This window comes from Felis catus, chromosome C2 (assembly GCF_018350175.1).
Source record: "Felis catus isolate Fca126 chromosome C2, F.catus_Fca126_mat1.0, whole genome shotgun sequence".
Taxonomy (NCBI): domain Eukaryota; kingdom Metazoa; phylum Chordata; class Mammalia; order Carnivora; family Felidae; genus Felis; species Felis catus.
In genome coordinates this window covers 44,685,978-44,707,352 of record NC_058376.1, presented here as the reverse complement: position 1 = coordinate 44,707,352, position 21,375 = coordinate 44,685,978, and the positions used below count along the sequence as shown (strand labels likewise).

General features: G+C 32.9%; 1 long non-coding RNA gene across 1 annotated transcript in view; it reads left to right on the top strand.

Annotated features, from left to right (window-relative positions):
- Window positions 1-21,375, top strand: part of LOC109491384 — a 251,974-nt gene that overhangs the window by 216,935 nt on the left and 13,664 nt on the right. Inside the window, exon 11 of the long non-coding RNA XR_002735852.2 lies at window positions 1,268-1,339. This is a non-coding gene — a long non-coding RNA (uncharacterized LOC109491384). The remainder of the gene's footprint in view (window positions 1-1,267; window positions 1,340-21,375) is intronic.

Here is a 21,375-nt window from a genome sequence, read left to right as displayed (position 1 = left end):
CCATGAATAGGTGGAGGATAGATCTCTTCCTGTGAAACTGTGCTGGTCCTTGGACTTTGTTTTGGCCAATAAAATGCAGTGGAAGTTATCCTGTGTGACTTTTTTAATTTTAATTTTTAATTTTACATTTTTTAGAAAAAAATTTAAGTTTATTTATTGATCTAGAGAGAAAGAGGGAAAGAGAGAGAGTACATAGGAGGCACAGAGAGAAAGGGAGGGCAAAAATCCCACGCAGGCTCTGCACTGTCAGCTTAGAACCCAATGAGGGGCTGGAACTGTGAGATCATGACCTGAGCTGAAACCAAGAGTCGGACACTTTACCGACTGAGCCACCCAGGCGCCCCTCATTTTACATTTTTAAAAAAGTTTATTCATTTTGAGAGAGAAAGAGAGATTGCACCTGCACATGTGGGGGAGGGGCAGAGAGCATCCCAAGCAGGCTCTGCGCTGTCAGTGCAGAGCCCAATGAGGGGCTGAAGCCCATGAACCATGATATCATGACATGACCCAAAATCCAAAGTTGGAAACTCAACAGACTGAGCCACCCATGTGCCCCTCCTTTGTGACTTTTGTACCAAGGTCTTTAGAAGTCTTATAGATTTCACCTTCTTGGGATCTGGGCACCATGTAAAGAAGCTTGGGTTAGACTAATGAATAATGGGAGGCCAAGGGGAGAGACAGACAAAGAGAATGAGAGAGAGAATGAACCAGCCAGATTCTAGATATTCTAGCCACTCCAAACTGGGCCAGACCTAAGAATGAAGTCTTTTAAATATTACAGCCCCAGCATTTTTCAAGTGGTTTCATAAGAATGATTTCAGAAAACATAACATGGAAGAGAACTGAGTCCAGTCATCCTACAGAATCATTAAGAAAAATACATTTTGAATGTTTTAAAATGATAAATTTTGAGGTCTATTATCACACACCAAGAGGTTAACAGATACCAAATACAATAATTCTCTCTCTCTTTCTCTCTCTCTTTGTTTTCTACTGAGGATGCCAATTTCTGGTGTAATAACCATTATCAAACTTTTAATTCTTTTCCCACCGAGGGAATGCTTCATTTAGCAACTTCTCCACATCTTGAAGTATGGCACAGAGTCACTGCTATGTCCCCTTATTCAGAGTGAAATCCCACATTTCACCACTCTCTCCCTGCATAACTTCTTGTTAGTTAATATTGACTTATTAGTTCTTTTGCTTTATTCGTTTTCATATATTTATGGACACCTACTGAATGCCAATGTTGTGATTGGTTTTACAGATCAAAAGGATGACTTATTCCTGACCTTAGGAATATTACAGCTTAATGGAAAAGACATGCCAACAGAACTGTGTGAGAATAAAGATAAAAAAGATAATGATAATAATGATAATAATAATAATAATAATAATAATAATAATAATAATGCTAGTATTATATAGTTCATACTAAGTTCCAGACAATTTTATAACATATTTACATCTATTTCATACATCCTACAAGTTATAGAGATTAAGTGATGTGATCATGGTCAGTCAAACCAGTATATTACATGATGGTAGAAAGAATCTTCCTGGGAATTAGAGAAGGCTCATATTCAGAAGTGAGATCTGAACTGGACCTTAAACTGTTTCATATTAAAGTAGAAAACACTAGGAAGAAAAATATTATGTGATTCTGAAAATGCATTCCTTATTCTGGGAACTGAAAAATCAGCCAAAAGGTAATTTGAAATAAGGAATGGAGGTTTTTGGGTTTCATAATGATGACTCTAATATTATGTGAAAAATTACTAGAACAATATGAAAGAAATACTTTAATTAGGATGACATTAAAATTGTCCTTAGGAAGAATCAATGTAAGACTAAATTAAGGCAGGAGCAGTGGAGCTGGAGAGTGGAGATTGGTTTTACAGATAATTATGAGGTTACCAATTGGATGGAACTGGAAAGTGAGAGGACTGAGGAATAAATACAGGGCAAGGGAACAAAACAACACATTTGAAATACATACAGAGAAACAATGCCTAACATATATTTTGTATTAATGCATAATGAATTATAAAACTGAATGAGTTCTAAAAAAAACCTTTCTAAAACAAGAGCCAATGTTTGTTACCTAAGTTATTGGCCCCAGCATGTCTCACAGCAGCCAATTTCTTAAATTAATACTTGTGGTATGCATAATCAATGAATATATAGTGTGCCTATGACTTTTTTGGGGGGTTTTGGAGGTTAGATTTTCATTGATTGTGAAATTATCTTAAACAATATATAGTGAAAGAAATTTCTCATTTGGACATATAGCTGACTTTACAATGACTATTTGAAATGTAGCTTTGATATTTCCTCAGTACTACAATGAACTTAATGAACTTAAAAATGATAAACTTTTTGACTCTAGCGAATATTATTTGAAAAATAAAATTAATTTCAGAAGGTAGCTAGTTAGCATAGTGTCAAAAAAAAAGGCATTAAGAGGTTTACCCAAGCTCTGACCAAAGGGCCAGAACACCTAGAAAGTTATCTTCAAATTCTTAGTTAAAATGGAGGCATAAAAATGCATAAGCTACTCATTTTTCTTGACTGTTAGCTCAGTAATTGCTTTTGCCTCCCATCAATGTATGCTTTTCAATAGATCTGGGGTAATATTTAGGTTTCTTACGACAAATTAGAATTTTGTTTAATCATTAAGCTTTTGTGTGACTCTGTTGTTTTATCTCTTGAGCTAGTATCTAGTGATACAAATTAATTATTTAATAAGATTGAGTATAGGGACTGGATACCAGATGAGAATTAATTTTACACATTTTCAGACAACCTTTCTTTAAAGTTTTTAGGATATTTTTTAAATGTTTATTTATTTTTGAGGGAGAGAGAGAGAGAGTGCGAGCAAGCACAAGCAGGGGACGGGCAGAGAGAGAGGGAGACACAGAATACAAAGCAGACTCCAGGCTTCAAAGTGACAGCCCAACACAAGCCTTGACCTCACGAACCATGAGACCAAAACCTGAGCTGAAGTCAGGTGCTTAACCAACTGAGCCAACCAGGTGCCCCTCAGCCAACCTGCAGTTTTCCTTCCCACAGTAGAAAACCATTTCTTCCAAACACAAATAGCTAAGATGTAAATAAACATCATGTGCTGCCATCAATGAAGAAGAAAGGGATGTATGCTATATTTTAGTGAGCATCTGCTAAGCACCAGATACTGCACTTACAACCAGAACATAATGCAAATGATGCTATTCCTTCCAACAGGAAGTGCAGGTAAATGAAGTTTACAGGTTTAATAACAATTTATTACACTTACTCAAATAGCCAGAGGTAGAGCCAAGGTTTTAAAACGGGAGTTCAAAACCAATATTCTCCCCAAAGAATTTAGGAGTTTCCCATACAATATTATTGCTAAACAATCACTTCCATCAATACCACTAGATAGGTTCACAGTTGGGCAAGAGAAAGGAAGATCCTGGAAAGACAACTGTAAACCCATAAAAACTTTTTCTAAGAGGGAAAAATTTAATCCATTTTAAGACTAAGAGTGTGGTATAAAAGAAATGCATTGTATTACTTTATACAAATAGTTAAAGGTAAGATAAAGAATAAGCAGTCTATGACCTAATGGGCTTTCGTATCATGAAAAATTAGTAGATCTAGCTCAGAAAAAGACGATATTTTTCCCAGTAATTTATATGTCACTTACAGACTTTTGGAAATTATTAATAAAAACGCAAGGATATTTAGAAATAGCATTTAAAATGTTATATTAGCTAAGGTTGTTAGTTAAAATAATAAATCTTAAAACAATTTTTCCACAAGATCATGAATTAATTTAACTTGATTGAGATTCTTATCTAATTGTCAAAAATGTGGAATTCAAATAGAATTTTTTCCTTTAAAAATTTATTTTTTATAGAAGTAAAGTCTCTTTTTGAAGTGTTCATTATTCATTAATTAATGCACTCTACAAATACATTCAACAAATAGCTATTTTCTTTAGCATGTTTTAAGGCATGAACTGCTCACTGAGTAAAGAAGAAAGATAGTATGACCATTCTCCAACACATACAGTTCAATAGAAAGAACAGGCAGTAATAGGGGATAAGGATAAATTGTGTTACTTTTGATTTCTTCTTCAACATGTAAAGAATTTGGAAGTTGTCAAACTCATCCTTATAACATTAGAAAGCTGGAAAAACAGAAAATCAACTATTTTTCCTAGAATCATCAGAGAATTAAGGTTTTAGGGCAAACCATTGCCTACAACATACTGAGAAACAGGAAAATCTAGAGAATCACAGCTGATATCTGGTTACCTGGTATAAAAGCCAGTGGATCCAGAAAATGGTAATATTGGTCAGTTGCTGGAGGTTCAATATGGACTAGAATCCCTCGAGAGTGAGAATATCCTGGGGACCATATCTTAAGGGTAGTCCTAAATTCTTATGAGTTTCACTTTTGGGAATTCACTAAATTCACAGTGAAGATCCAAAAATATACCTTCATAGCATGCCTTTATGGAAAAGGTATGGGAAGAGTAATTATTAATGAATTAAGCCCAGAATATTCTCTTTGACAAACACCTATTCTTTAGGGGTAAAGCTCTGCCAGACCCTTATTCCAGTTGGGGAAGGGCATTCCTCACATTCTAGTACCGTCTAGTTTTTCTGTAATATCTGAGGAGTGAGGACAGGAGCTATACATGGTAGAAACCCTTCTGAAAGTTATAGCCAAGACACAGGCCTCCTGAAAGACTTAGATTTAATCAGAACACTATACTGAACACATTCCATCTCATTCACCTTCCCACAACGCCAGCAGCACTTCAGAATAATAACAGTGGATTATAGATGGACAAACATATGTACACATGTATACACACACACACACACACACATATATATATATATGATTATATATATATATATGATTATATATATACACAGCAGAAGCTCTTAACCTAGTCAAAGATAAAGCAAGATCTTAAAAAAAATTATAGAAGTTAAGAAAGCTGGACAAAGAGGTGGGGTCATTCCAGGCAGATAGCACTGTATATGTGAAAATACAGATGTGTGCAATAGCCAGTTGGAAGACCAGAGAGGAATTAGGCACATTTGGAACACAATGCTGGAAGATGATGTAGAATTTTGCATTTTACTAATCAGTTTTTATTTTATAATAAGGACGTTGAAATTGTTAAACAGGATAGAGATTATATTAATGCTTTTAAGATTATTCTTCCTACAGTGTGTACAGCGAATGCAAAGAGACCAAGGAAAAACTGTTATGAGATTGTTGGAATGGTCCATAATTATTTGAAACAGGGCAGTGCCAGGGGACATATTTTAGAGTTGTTGAAGAAATAGAATTGGTCAGGCTGGTAACTGATTAATTTTGGGTTAAGTAAAGGGAGAGTTCTGAGATAACTCTTAGGTTTCTGTTCTTGGCAATTGGAGATATAAAAATATAAGAAACATTAGAAGGAATTCAGGTGTCAGAGATGGAGTGAGGGGTTGAATTAATTAATTTAATTTTGATCAAGTTGAAAAGTGGTATTTTGGAGTCACTTCAGTGGTAAGAACCAATAGAAAAATTGTACATACAGCTGGAACTCATATTGGGTCTGAAAATATTTTTAGTTTTTTTTTTTTGTTTCAAGGTTTATTTAAATTCTAGTTAGTTAACAGATAGTGCAATATTGGTTTCAGGAGCAGAATTTAGTGATTCATCACTTACATATAACACCCACTGCTTTTCACAAGTATCCTCCTTAATAACTATCACTCATTTAGCCTGCCCCCCCCCACTCACCTCCCCTCCATCAACACTCAGTTTGTTTTCTATAGTTAAGAGTCTCTTATGGTTTGCCTCCCTCTGTTTTGTTCTTCTCCCACCTTCTCCTTTGTTTATCTATTGTTTCTTGAATTCCAAATATGTGTGAAATCATATGGTAGTTGTCTTTCTCTTAACATAATATACTCTAGCTCCATCCACATTGTTGCAAATGGCAGGATTTCATTCTTTTTGATGGCTGAGTAATTTTCCATCATATATATAGACATCACATCTTTATCCATTCATCAGTTGGTTGATATTTGGTCCCTTTCCATAATTTGGCTATTGTTGATTATGCTGCCATAAATATTGGGATGCATCCATATTTTTGAATCATTTGGATAAATACCTAATAGAGCAGTTGCTGGGTCATAGGGTAGTTCTATTTTTAACTTTTTGAGGAACCTCTATGCCATTTCCCAGAGTAGCTGCACCAGTTTTCATCCCACCAATAGTGTAAGAGGGTTTCCCTTTCTCTGCATCCTCACCAACACCTGTTGTTTCCTGTGTTGTTAATTTTAGCCATTCTAACAGTTGTGAGGTGATATCTCATTGTAGCTTTGATTTATATTTCCCTGATAATGACTGATATTGAGCATCTCTTCTTGTGTTTGTTAGCTATCTGTATGTCTTCTTTGGAAAAATGTCTATTCATGTCTTCTGCCCATTTCTTCACTGAATTATTTTTAATTTTATTTTTTAAGTGTTTATTTCGATAAGTTCTTTTTAGATTTTGAATACTTACCCTCAAAACCATCAAAATCCTAGAGGAGAACACAGGCAGCAACCTCTTTGACATCAGCCATAGCAACTTCTTACTAGACCATGTCTCTGGAGGCAAGGGAAACAAAAGAAAAAATGAACTATTGGGACTTCATCAAGGAGTCCCTTGATGCAAAAAGGGGTCCCTTTTTGCAATGCAAAAAGCTTCTGCACGTGAAGGAAGCAATCAACAAAACTAAAAAGTAACCTACAGAATGGGAGAAGATATTTGCAAATGATATATTTGAAAGAGACATAGTCTTGTTTGACATTAGCATACTTAGAGTAACTAAGAGAGTAAATGGCCCATGAGAAAAGTGAATTTTGAAAGATTAGTCCTCAAGGAAAAAAAAAAACTTGCACTTAGGGAAAGCTTAAAGGGAGAGGAATGACAAACTGACTAGAGAATCAGCAGCCAGATTGTCAATGAGGGACAGGATAGTGTGATGGAGCCTATTAAAGCCGGAAAAAAAAAAAAAGAATGCATTAGGAAGAGTGAATTGTCAACAGTGTCGGTTGCTCCTGAATGGTTGTACAATATTGCCAAAAAATATTTTGTGCAAATTTAGTAGAGCTAATTGGTGGCACTAATTAGATCTATCTATCTATCTATCTATCTATCTATCTATCTATCTGTCTGTCTATATTGGTAACAAAATGATGGAAGGCAGATTGTGGTAGGTTGAACAATGATTTTGAGATATGAAGAAAAAGAATAAAGAATATAAACAATTTAGTAAGGAGTTTGGAAAGTAAAAGAGTACTGAGAAGAAATAGGGTTTAAGTGGAATATTTTTTCCTTTTTTTTCATTAATTGTGAGAAGAACTTATAGATATTTGAGCTGGTGGAGAGTAATCAACAGATAGATGAAAAGTAAAGATTAACTTCTAGTACATAGAACCTCAGGTAGCAAGAGAGAGGGGCTCCTAAGTAGATATTGTTGGATTGGGTGCAGACAGGTCAAAGAACTTTCCAGGTTCAATTTGCAAATATCGTATAATTACATGTAAAATTACTTTTATGGAAAATTTTGACCTAAGTCAATGAATAGCCATAGGTCCTAATTGTTAAAACAATTCACGAGGTCTGGGAAATCTGTTTTTATTTATTGTCAGTCATCATCTTGGAGAAGCTGGCTGTCTCTTTTAGTGACAAAATTAAGAAATATTGGCCTTAAAATAAGTACACAGCTGAGCTATAGATATGTACTTCAAATCTATGATTTGTGATCAGGGCTCTAATAACACAGGAGACATCTTATGGAGAGATTTTTATCACTGAGATATTTATTTACTAGGCTTTCTGAAGATACATTTATTTATACAGAAGCATTTTACTCAGGCACCATATTTCTTGCTACTAAATATGTTTTCAAGGTAATGTTATAAAATGCATAAATTTTTCATTTCTCATGTAATAAAAACATATTCATAATGGATAAATTATTAATAAATAGTGACTATTATTAATTCATCCAATAAATAATTTGAGCATTACTATTTTTCAGGTTTAAATAATATAGAAGGGTCCCAAAAGTAAAAAAAAAATGTATTCCATATAAAGGAAAAAAGCAATAACTGAAATTATACTTATAATTGAAATCATTAATAACTGAAATCATACTTAATAACTGAAATCATACTTATCTGATATAGTTATAATTTGAAAATTATATGAAAAAATTTAAACTGCATAAAGGAGAAGAATAGGTCTGGGCAAGATACTTTCAAATAGGTGATCAGCTCTGTCTCACTGAAAAGGTACCATTTAGAACTTGGAGTAGGTGAGTGAGCAAGTCAGGCTTATATCTAAGGAAAGAGAATTCTAGGCACAGGAAATGCAAAGGCCTCTCTATAAGTGGAAGCATTCTATAAATGGAAGCATTACTGACCTGTTCAAATAGCATAGGGAGGCCAGTATGACAAAAGTGTAGTGAGCAAGATGGTGAGTTGTAAGAAACAAAATCAGAGAAACAACAAGGGCCAGATACTGAAGTGCTCTGGGATCATGGCTTTTACCATGAATAAAAGTGGAACTCTTTGGGAGTTTTAAGCACACAAGCACATGGTCCAAATTCCATTTTAAAAGGGATACTTTGGAAGCTTGTTGAGAATAAATTGTAAGGTGGAGAGGGGTTTGGAAAGAGGAAGAACAACTAGGTTATTGCTATAATCCCATCAAGGGATGGTGGTAGTTTAATGAAGATGATAATGGGGGAATTGATTTGAGCAATTGAATTTTGGATATATTTTCAAGGTTGAGCCAATACTATAGCCTGATGAATGGGATGCAGATTATAGGAGCAGATTATAGGAGCAAGAAGATGATAATGGGGGAATTGATTTGAGCAATTGAATTTTGGATATATTTTCAAGGTTGAGCCTGATGAATGGGATGCAGATTATAGGAGCAAGAAAAAAGTCAAGGTTGATTTAAAGACATTTGTCTTGAATAATTGTAAGGTGAAGTTGTTATTAAGTGAGAACGGCAAGATTGTGGATGGAGCAGTTTTATGAAGGAATAACATCACTCAAATTTAAACATGTTAAGTTAGAGATATCTGTTAGACATCCAAGTGGATTGGTGGAGTAGGCAGTTGTATATGTGAGTCCAGAGAATGAGAGGAGGCATGTTATCAGATTATAAATACATTTAAATTCATGAGATCTGTAATACGGAGAGAATGAAAAGAGGAACATTCTAAGTCTGAGTGCTTTTAAAGAGGTTACAGAGAAGAGGAGGACTTAACAAAGTAGAATTCACATAAGAAAGCTCTGTGAGAGAAGCCAAGTGAAGAAGGTATTTCAAGGAGGAAAGAGTGACACATTTTCTAAAATGCTGTTGATATTTCAAATAAAATAATGAGTGAGAACTGGCCATTGAATTTAGCAATGAGGATGTCATCAGTGACACTGATAAGAGCAATTGCAGTGGAGCTCTAGAGTGAAATCTTGACTGGAAAGGATTTGAGAATGGAAAAAGTAAAATTGGAGAGGAGTATAAACCAGTGCTTCTCAAACTTTAATGTACATACCAATCACGTGGGAATCTTGTTAAACTGTAGATCCTGATTTAGTTGGTCTAGCTGGAGTTCTGCACTTCTAACAATTTCGCAGATAATGTTGATGATGCTGGTCCAAGGACCATTATTTGAATAGCAAAGGTATAGAGCACTCATTTAAGAAGTGTTCATATAAAAGGGCTACAGAGAGAGAGTGAGTTACTGAAGGATAATTTCTAGAGATGGATTTTTAAGATTGGAAAATAACACCATGTTGATACACCTATGAAAAATGTGATTATGCAGTAAAGATGACAGAATTCCCAGAATGTTGTGTTTCATTGTGAAAGAGGGAATGAAAAGGTGAAGGGAAAATGTTGGCTTTAGGTAGCAGTGAACAGTTCAATTTGAGTGACGGGAAAGAGTTCGGAAAAATGAATAAAGGTGTGAGAAGGTGGTAGGGATATAGCAATGGGACCTTATATTTTCCTATTGCTTTGATTTTCTCAGGCATTAAGAAATTTAATTTAAACAAAAAATTTAATGTTTATTTACTTTTGAGAGAGACAGAGTGTGAGTGGGGGAAGGAGCAGAGAGAGAGGAAGACAGAATCTGAAGCATACTCCAGGCTCTGAGCTGTCAGCACAGAGGCTGACATAAGGTTTAAACCCACAGACTGCAAGATCATGACCTGAGCCCAAGTTGGCCCCTTAAGCAACTGAGCCACCCACCCAAGCAACCCTAAGAAGTTTGGATTGAGGATCAGGAGGAGATGACTCAGGTTTGAAAAGAATGTATAAAGTAATGGTTAATGCTCTAATATATGAACAAAGTGGTTGGATTAGAGAAATGTAATTCAATTTCCAAGCAGCATTACAGGTTCATTTGAGATTTATGTCATGGTTTTAACCATGTGTCAAAGTAGTTGTGTTTTTTCCAACTATTTTCAATTTTGTGGGTACAGGTTAAGAACCAGAGGAGAATGAGTTAAATCAGGATGGAATTTTATTCCATGATTACAAATAAATGACAAACTTAAGTGGACATACAAGATAATGCTTATAAAAGTTTGTTTGTTTTTTGAAAGGTAAGCTAGAAAAAGAGAAGGGAAGATATAAAGCGAAGTAAAAGATAATGAAAAGGATTAACAGACTTTAGTAGTGAGGTGAAAGTTATTTTAGAGTTAGGGTACCAGAAAGAGTAAGCTGGACAGATAATGGTTAGCAGTTGAGACGCTTGATATTGAGCTTATAGAGACATTGATTTAGTGGCACTTAAAGTGTAGTGTATAAACATAGAAAATAATGGCTAATTAAAGCCAGAGGAAAAATATGATGTGATGAGAGAGCTCAAGTACTAACGATCAAAATGTTGGAAGAATCATTTGTATGAATATCGATATCACTAATAAGAAAATTGAGACAAAATTAATGAGTGAATAGGAATGCGACTAGACTAGACTCCTACAGATAAATATAGGAGATTAGGATAGGCAAGGTCTTCTCCAAATATGTAGGACTCAATCTTGATTCTTCCTAGGAAAAGAATAATCTTATCACAAGTGTGAGAGCCTGTTAATCTTTTAAGCTAGAGGGCAGAAGATGTAGACAGTGAGAATTTAGCACATGAAATGATCCTTCTTGATCAGTTTTGTTTAGATCAAGAAGACTGAAAGATATGCTTGTATTTACCTGTTGCAACCTTTATCAGGACAGGGTGGAAATTAGTAAACTGATCAAATTTATTTAAGTACAATGAAAGCAGGGACATCTGTGTCTCAGTTGGCTAACTGTCCAACTCTTGATTTTGGCTCAGGCCACCATCTAAAGGTTTGTGAGTTCTAGCCTCACATTGGACACTGTGCTGATGGTGCAGAGCTGGTTTGGGATTCTCTGTCTCCCTCTCTCTCTGCCCCTCTACTGCTCATTCTCTATCTCTTTCTCTCAAGATAAATAAATAGGCATTAAAAAAATAAAGTTAGTTTAAGTATAATGAAAAAATGTTAGCTAACACTTATAAAGCATTTATTATATCCTAGGTAATGTTTAAGTGTTTTGTATATAATAACTTCTTTAACCTTCATAACCTTTTGATTAGGTAAGTAGTATTACTATCCCCATTTTATAGATAAAGAAAATGGAGGCACAAGAAATTAAAGAAATTGGTCAATGTCACACATCTGTTAACTCATGAAGCCAACATTCAAATCCATAAAATTTTGTTAATTAATATGTGCTTATAATACTTAGGAACTGTCTTGTCTTCTGGAAATTGTTTTACAGGGAAAATATATAAACATATATATACTTTTACATGTTATGTATATATGTGTATATATACATTTTCATAAAAGTATACATATACATACATTTCTAAATCATTTTCAGAAACAAAGTTGATTTATAAGATCAATTTATTAACTTATTAATAAGATAATTTTCACATATAGCCACACTTTAAGTATTCAAAACTTTACTTGGAACACATAAACTATTCTAATTCAGGAGGTAGAAGAGTGATCCTTAATGATTCTTTAATCTAAACTCATATTTTATCAATGAGACTGACCTTCTTTACTGGTTCTTCCCGGAACATAGTACAGGGCCTGGAACAGAGTAAGCACTGCAGTAGTGATGGTTGAGTAAAATACCCTCCCCCCCCCAAAAAAAAAAAACCTTAAGATGCCAAGATTCATATCCATTCTCTCAACCTGACATCTTCAAGAGCTTGTTTTTTTTTTCCCTTTTTTATTTTAAATATGTCATATATTCAAATGGAACTTGGCTGCAACAGCATGTGAAACTGAATTGGATAAGAAAATAAGAAACCCTGGTTTGATAATAGGACATGACTGCTTCTTGATTGGATAGATATAAATCATTGCACCTGTGTCTACATGTGTTAGAAAGTGCAATTCTTACCTAACTACTCAAAATTGTTGAGTCAAGTAAAAAAGAAAATAATGATAACTAACATACTGGCATTCTTATAAGCAATTATCTGTGTTAACTCATTTAATCCTCAATGTAAGAAAATTGAAAGCACAAAATATAACTAATTTGTCCAAGGTTCAGTGGCTTGTAACTAGAGAAGCATTAACGAAAGCCTTGTCTAGCTCCAAAGACTAATCTCTCACAGATGGACTGTTTCTGATTTTTACAGATATAATGACTTTAAATTTTATATCTCTCAAATTCCCATATTTACATAAAATTAAACCATAATGAAATGAAACATTCACGGGGCGCCTGGGTGGCTCCGTTGAGTGTCCGACTTGGGCTCAGGTCATGATCTCCTGGTTCATTAGTTCGAGCCTTACATCGGGCTCTGTACTGACAGCTCAGAGCCTGGAGCCTTCTTCAGATTCTGTGACTCCCCTCTTTCTGCCCCTTCTCTGCTCATGCTTTGTCCCTCTTTCTCTCTCAAAAATAAACAAACATTAAATAAAAAAGGAAACATTCACTAATCCAGAAATCTACTCTCTTCCTACAAAAGAAGTACACAAAATTAAATTTAAATTGAATTAATATAATATTTTCTGAAACAAAAAAACAGACAGTTCACATAGTGTGGATTATAAAATGAAGAAAAATCTGGACTTGATTGGAATAGAGACTTTTCACAAACCTTGTCAGTTTTTAAGATTTTCACCCTTTTCTTAGGAGGAAGTGAAAACTTTTGTTAAAACCTTGCAGATAACATTAGGTAATAGTCATAGATTGTCAAGAGTATATTTGGCTATGAAGTTAGATTATCAAAGGGCTAAAAAGGCTTAATGGATAACTACTGTAATTTTTTTTTTTATTTTAAGAGAGAAAGGGAGTGTTGAAGGAAATATAAAGACGTTTCATACAATCATGAAAACTGGGTTGGTACCAGTGATCCAACAAATAATTAAGTAAAATATTTGTTTTATAAGGCAAAAATCTTAAATGAGATCTCTTTACCCAGTTGTTAGCCTATTAAAGTAACTTTAGTATAATCTCCATAATATATTTAACACAAGAACCCTTTCTCATGGAAATTCTGAGTTACCAGTGAAATGTGTATTTACTTACAGACATTCAGAGTACTCTTTTTGCATGCTCAACTGTCTATTTATGAGCACAAAGGATGATTTTTATTTTGCCATCATTGAATCATTCATCATCACATTTTACACTAATAGTTTTTTTGGGAAGTTTCTTATATCTTGGGAAAGTTCCTGACATATAATATTTGAAACATAGTGATTCCCATTGATCAGGGCTGAGTTTACCCATGACCTTGGAGGTTTTTAGAAGCTGTCCCAATATGGGGATGTGCAATAGAATTTGGAAGTACAGATTCTCAGAACTTCACTTACAGTCATAGTGCCATTTGTATTCTATCTAGAACTTCTAAATAGATGATTTCTATAAATATCCTTAGGTAGAAAGACTAAATAAAAATGTGAATATTTCTTAAATTATTATTTGATCAATTTAATTCTATTTCGAATGCAATGACAATAATGTCTTTTACATTTGAATACAATATTAAATTTTATACAGAAGGAGATATATGTGATAATATGTACTAACTCAATGAAAAAGTTGAATAATGTGAGGAGCTTACCAGATATTATATTGCAGTAAATCTACCCAAATTAAAATATAAGGGTATTACATTATGAAGAGAAAAATAGATTAAAAATATAGAAAAATGTTGACTATTTTATCTGATTATGTATGACGATTTAATATATGACAAAGGTTGTATTTCATTTGAGCAGAAAAAGTGAATTTACTTATAAACAGGGCCATAATAATGGGTTATTTACTGGGAAGAAAAAGAATTCAGTTCTACAACAAACCCCAAGTAAATTGGAATTTCAGATAAATAGTTTCAGTTGTCAAATGTAATTAAATAAGTATAAAATAAACATCTTAATATTTTAGTTGTGATAATTTTAGCTAGTACATATAACTCTGGAAGATAAATTTGGTGACAATTAGAAATTATTTGGGAAAATACAATGTAAAATAATTCAGAAACATGATAAATTAGAATATTTTCAGATATTATAGGAAATAAAGGGATACCATCTATACTTTACAACAAAAGCTTACAGATTAATTAGGAAAAGACACTAATAGAAGAGTGGGCAAGCATATAAATAAGCATTTCAATAAAGAAAATACCAAAATGGCTAGTAAATATGTGAATAATTGCTCAAATATACCAGTAATCAGGGAATTACACAGTAAAGAAATGATGGGATATTATTTTCCACTACTCAGATTGACCAAAAGCATAAATAAATGCATGAATGGATGCAGGTAGGAATAAATAAAATTAAAATACTTTACATTTAGTGGCATGACAAAATAAACTAATAGATTATTATTAGGAATGCAAATTTTAGAAAACAGCTTTTTAATATAGATTGATATAAATATATATATTTTGATCCAACAGATACACTCATGAAATCTGCTTCCTAGATGTGTAAACACCAAAACATAAGAATATATACAAAACAATGATTATTGCAGCATTATTGATAGAGGCAAAATCTGGAAACATAGTGAATGTCCATTCATTAACTGATGCTTGAATAAATCCTGGTTTATCCACTTAGTGAAATATTATGTAACCCCTAATGCATTCATAATGCCATGGTACAAAAATGATCCCATTTTTGTAAAGTGCAAAGTGACAGAAATAAATACAAGCGTATGTACACATTACTATAAGATTGTAAGTAGACTTGCTTCAGACTAAAATATTTACATACTCACAAATATGTACATACACAAACATTAAAAATATATGAAAGGTTTCCCCAGAATGTTAGCTGCAAATATCTTAGTATTGTAGCATTTCAGGAAATGTTAACATTCATTCTTAAAATTTTTTAATACTTGAGCTCATTTAACATAAAAGATGTAGTATATGAAAAATTAGAAAAAATGCTATTTTTGTAAAAAAAATTATGGGAATATAATAGGTAAATCTAGTCTCTGTGAGCTGATGTGACTGTGAGAAGTTACCCTTGGTTATCAAGAAAGACAGCCATGATGGAAGACCAAAAGAAAAAGATCTGCTGAAAAATGAGTTCATAAATGGGGCGCCTGGGTGGCGCAGTCGGTTAAGCGTCCGACTTCAGCCAGGTCACGATCTCGCGGTCCGTGAGTTCGAGCCCCGCGTCAGGCTCTGGGCTGATGGCTTAGAGCCTGGAGCCTGCTTCCGATTCTGTGTCTCCCTCTCTCTCTGCCCCTCCCCCATTCATGCTCTGTCTCTCTCTGTCCCAAAAATAAATAAACGTTAAAAAAAAAAAATTAAAAAAAATGAGTTCATAAATAAGCAGAATTAAAGCGGTCACATAATAATTGATTCTAAATGCTGAAGGGTTCAGGGGCACATGGATGGGTTAGTCAGTTAAGCATCTGACTCTTGATTTCGGCTCAGGTCATGATTCCATGGTCATGAGATTGAGCCCCATATCTGGCTCTGAACTAACAACACAGTTCATTTTATATTGTTACTTATATAAACTGACTCTAATTTTAAAGACTTTTAATTTCCATAGTTTAAGTTAAAGGGAAGGAAGAGAATAAGTTTTTTTTTTTTTAAAAACAGAGCTGTAGTATATACCAACCTCATTTAAGAAAGCAGGCTGATTTTATCATCTCTTCCTCCACTGTGATCTAATAGTCAGGCTATGAAATACATTCAAATCTGGCCATCCGTCAGCTGGTAAGCTCTGGCCATAGCCAGTCACAGAAAACACAGCTTACCAGTGGATCTCTTTTATTACCCAGAGAAGCATTTTTCTTTCCAGTTCAAACAGAGAATGAGGTTCTCATCACACATTGAGAGTCTATCTAAGACAACATATAAAATAAAACAAACAGAGAAAGTTGACATAAAAAGTTCAAATAGATGTGGGTAAGAATCAAGAATTACTCTGAAGGGTTTATACTCCAAAGTTCAGCTTTTAAAGTTTTTATTAGAGAATAGTAAAAAGTCTCTTATATCACAGTTGATTTGTGGTGTTCTAAGATATTTATAGCAGTATCTGTAAGAAATGAAGTTTATTTTTGAAAGATAATAACAAAGGATAACTTTATTTGAAATATGTGAATGTATCATTTTTTATTATTTCATTTGCTAATAATAATATTATAAATATGCAAAACATTGTCACATATTAGAGGTTAATGAAAATAATGCCCTGCACCAAAAACATACTTAACATCCATTTTATTTGAAGACATATAAAAATAAGGTATGTAAATGAATATATGTGTGCTTTTCAACAAGATGTATTCAAAGAGAAAAATATCACAGAGGAGAAAAGAATATGGTTTAAATGGTTAAAAAAAATCCCGGAAAGATACAGGTTTCCAATTATGGGTTGAATAAGTCATGAGAATAAAGATTACAGCATAGGGAATATAGTCAATGGTATTGTAATAGTGCCATATAGTAATAGATGGTAGGTACACTTGTGGTGAGCATAGCATAACATATAGAGTTGAATCATTATTTTGTACACCTGACACTAATATAACATTGTGTTTCAACTACACATCAGTACAAAAATTTACAAATAAAAAAATGCAAAAATATTGCTGTAGTTTGACTACAAATAAATTAGTAATGGAAAAATGGGGGTAATATAGCAAAGTATTAATAACAATTTGATTTAGATGAACTAGTAACGCCATTAATAATTTTTTCTATATTTTTGATATTTGGCAATTTTCTTAGTTTTATTTTCTAAAATAGTCATTTAAATTATGTATGATTTTCTGTTAAAGTGTACCTGCCTAGCAACTAGTCACAGAGCAAAAGTCCTGCAGTGGTATGCAACTTAAAATGATTAAAACCTTTATATAATTGCAACAACAGATATCCTAGACTATTTACCTAGATAAATTCAGATAAGTCATTTAGCAGCCCTGAGGGAGTTTTAGCTTTAGAAATTGGATGTAATAATAATGTTCTATTTCTAGTTTAAAGGATTATCATTGGCACAATGAAACTCTGCAAAGAGTTGTACAAACACATAAGTATGTTTAAGACAGCACAGAATTTTGGTTTTGATCCCTGACTTTAGAGTTAGAAAGATCTTCATCATTTTCTTTATATGTAACATTGTAGAAGAAAAAAAGGGGTAACATATGTATAGCAAAAAATAAGAGCCAGTAAATGAGGCTTTCTTCCTTCTTCCTTTTATTTAATGACTTGAAATATTCAGTTTTAAAATAATCTTAAAGTGGAGAGGTAAATTATGCCCATAAAATTAAAATATACGTAATAATCATACCTTTTATTCTGTTTGATTTGAAGGAATGTTCTCGTTACCAATATTTTATCACTTGTGCCATCTTTGTTTTTATATATCTCACTATTCTTTTCCCATTGTTGTTTTGAATACATTTTTACACAAGCAGTTGGAAATGTAGTCTCTTTGCTTTTTTATTTATTTATTTCCATTCTAATAAGGAAGTTCAAAATGTGACATGTGCCAGGTAAAACTTTTATTCTCAACAACCTCAAAATTTTAGAAGAAAGAAGTTCATATGTTGTTGGCTAAACAGGGCTGAAACTTATGTTCACTCTGATACACCACTGTATAGAATCCAAGCAAAAATTGAAATAGCCCTTTAAATGGTCTTTTAACCTACCTAAAATAGGAAAATTGAGGTAGAAGGGATCAAAAGTGAAGAGGCTGTAGATTTTTAATTTTGCTGGATTTTAATATAACAATTTCCTATGCACTGGAAAAATATATATGAATATAATTTGCTAGTTTTTATTATAATCACATATAATCAATATGCGTGTTAATGTACTTTTAAGTTGCATTTCTTAGTCTCTGAGAATGCTGAAAGTAAATGATATAATACTATTTTCCATGACTGTTAAAAAAACATATCAGCATTTAAATATGACCTGAGACTACCTTGAAAGATTCAAAAAAACTTTCAAGTATTTTGTTGAATAGGATATTAACAAATGTCTAATTCAATTTGCTTGTAAAAATCACCAAACTTACTGGGATAAACTGATTTAAGATTACTCGATATTTTTCTTATTTGTATTTGTTTCATAGAAAATTTTTTATTACTTATCCTTAGCAGAAAAAAAATCCACAAAAACTCAAATACATTTAATATATTTTAGGTCAAAATACACATTTTATATACTTTTATCATTTAAAATATTTATTATTACAAATTTAAGATCACCTTCCAAACTTCAATAGGAGTATTTACTTGGAAAATACTCTTCGATATTTTAGTTTGAATATAAAAGCTAAATAGTAGTCTAAATTATCAATTAACACTAACTACAACATGTTTAGTTGAAAGTTAATAAAGAGTGATACTGTCTCACCTAATCTGATCATTTTGTTTGCCTTCAACCATTACCTTAAAAGATTTATTGACTTTCCAATGGAATAAATATATTCATTGACCTGAATATCATAAACATGATAATTTTAATTAGGAATAAAATTTGGCTGGTTGACCTTTATTTTTAAGGAAACTGGTGGTCCTATAAGACAATAAATATTAAGTACTTATTGTAAATAGACCATAATACTAAATATAAACAAAAACAGTGTTCAAACTACATTCTCTGACTTACGTTGGCAAATAGGGACTCAAAAAACACATGACCATCAAAAACCTATTATATGGGAAAATACAACAAATATTTAAAATTTGCAATCTTGAACTTTGGGGGTTAACATGGTATATTGTTACAAACAGATATGTGACATAAATATGAAGAACAATTTCATCTTTGAAATCAATCTTTCAGAAGAAAAATATTTGCTTTAAATATATTATTGTAGCTTTTCTTGGAGGAGAATCTTTAATGCTGTAATTTGAATTTAAAAGTCAAGAGCTAGTTTAACAGTTTATTATTGGTATAAAATTCAGGGTCAGAAGAAAATATTTTCAAATTTCAAGTTTTATAATCAAGCATCTATCTATCTATCTATCTATCTGATGAAGTATTTGGCCTATGAACTTTTTTCTAGATTTTTAAATTTACATAAGCATTGTCTGGAAACAATGATTGAATAAAATTCCTTTTAATCCAAACAGCTTCTAGTTTATAACTGAATTGTGGTAAGTTGCATAAATTTTTGTTTTCTTATAACTATTTTAGTATTTACTCCCAATAAATTTTATTTTATTTTTTTTAGAGCAGAAGCTTAGCTTTCTGTTCTTTGTTGCAAGGCTTAGAAAGAGAGGTTTTCAATAACTGTTTCTCAAATTGACCTCTTTTGCTTGAGCACACAAAAATAAATATTTTTAAATAACTATTTTTCCATTTCTTTGACTCCTCTTCAATTTCTTTCATAAGTGTTCTATAGTTTTCAGAGTATAAATCTCTATCTCTTTAGTTAGGTTTATTCCTAGGTATCATTGTTTTTGGTGCAATTATAAATGGGATAGGTTCCTTGGTTTCCTTTCCTGTTGGTTACTTATTAGTACATACAGATGCAACAGATTACTGTATGTTGATTTTATATCTTGCGACTTTGCTGATCATGTTTTCTAGCAATTTTTTGGTGAAATCTTTTGGGTTTTCTATGTAGAGTATCAGATGGTCTGCAAATAGTGAGAGTTTGACTTCTTCTTTGCCAGTTTGGATGCCTTTTATTTCTTTTTGTTGTCTGATTGCTGAGACTAAGAGTTCCAGTACTATGTTAAATATTAATGGTGAGAATGGACATCCCTTAAATAATTATTAAAAGAGGAAACATTTAAGAGGCAGTAGTTAAGATGGCCGAGCAGCATGGAAACCCCCAGCTTGTTTTGTCCCTGAAATGCAGCTAGATCAGCACCAAACCATTTTGAACACCTAGGAAATTGATATGAGGATTAATGCAACAATCTGCATAACTTGAGCCACACAACTAGGCAGGTACATTGCATGGAGGGGGAAACTGGGGGAGAGAAAAGCCAGAGAGGGTAGGGAGCTATTTTCATGGAGAGAGGACAGAAAGAAAGAGAGAAAAGGGGAGAGTGCTGTGCATCAGGAGTGTGCAAGAAAAGCACTCACCCAAAAGTAGCCAGAGAGAAAGAGAGAAGAAGAGTGAAAACACTCACAAAGGACTGAACAAGAAATCTGTTCCCCTAAACCATTGATGAGGAGAAAGGAGAGAGTTTCAATACCACTAGGGCTCTATAAACTGTGAAGCACAGAGTCTGACACTTGGGGGCCTTCCAATCACATCCCCCAGAAGACCAGCCCAAGTCACTCCATCTGCTTAGTGTACAGACTATAAAATGCTTCAGAGTTTCAGTTCTAGGATAAACTGGATGTAACTTCATGCAGGTTTCATTCTGTTTGATGGTTCACTTATTTGTTCATTTTCTTTGCTTCTGTTTTTGATTAAATTATTTTCTTTTTCTTGGATACAAAAAGAGAAAATTTTATTTTTATTTTTTTACTTAATTAAAATTTTTTTTTATTTTATTTCATTTTCTTTATTTTATGTTATTCTCTCTATATATATATTTTAATTTTTAAATTTTTCTTACCTTTTTTTCTCCCCTTCCCCTTTTTTCTCTACTCTATCAAGCTTCTTTCAACTTGCAGACTGAAACACACCTAGGATCTATCATCCTTTATTTGGTTTTTGTTTTGTTTTTAATTTTAATGTTTTATTCTATTAACTTTTTTCTTCCTCCAGAATGACAAAATGAAGGAATTCACCCCAGAAAAAAGAACAGGAAGAAATAACAGCCAGGGACTTAATCAACACAGATATAAGAAGGTGTCTGAACTAGAATTT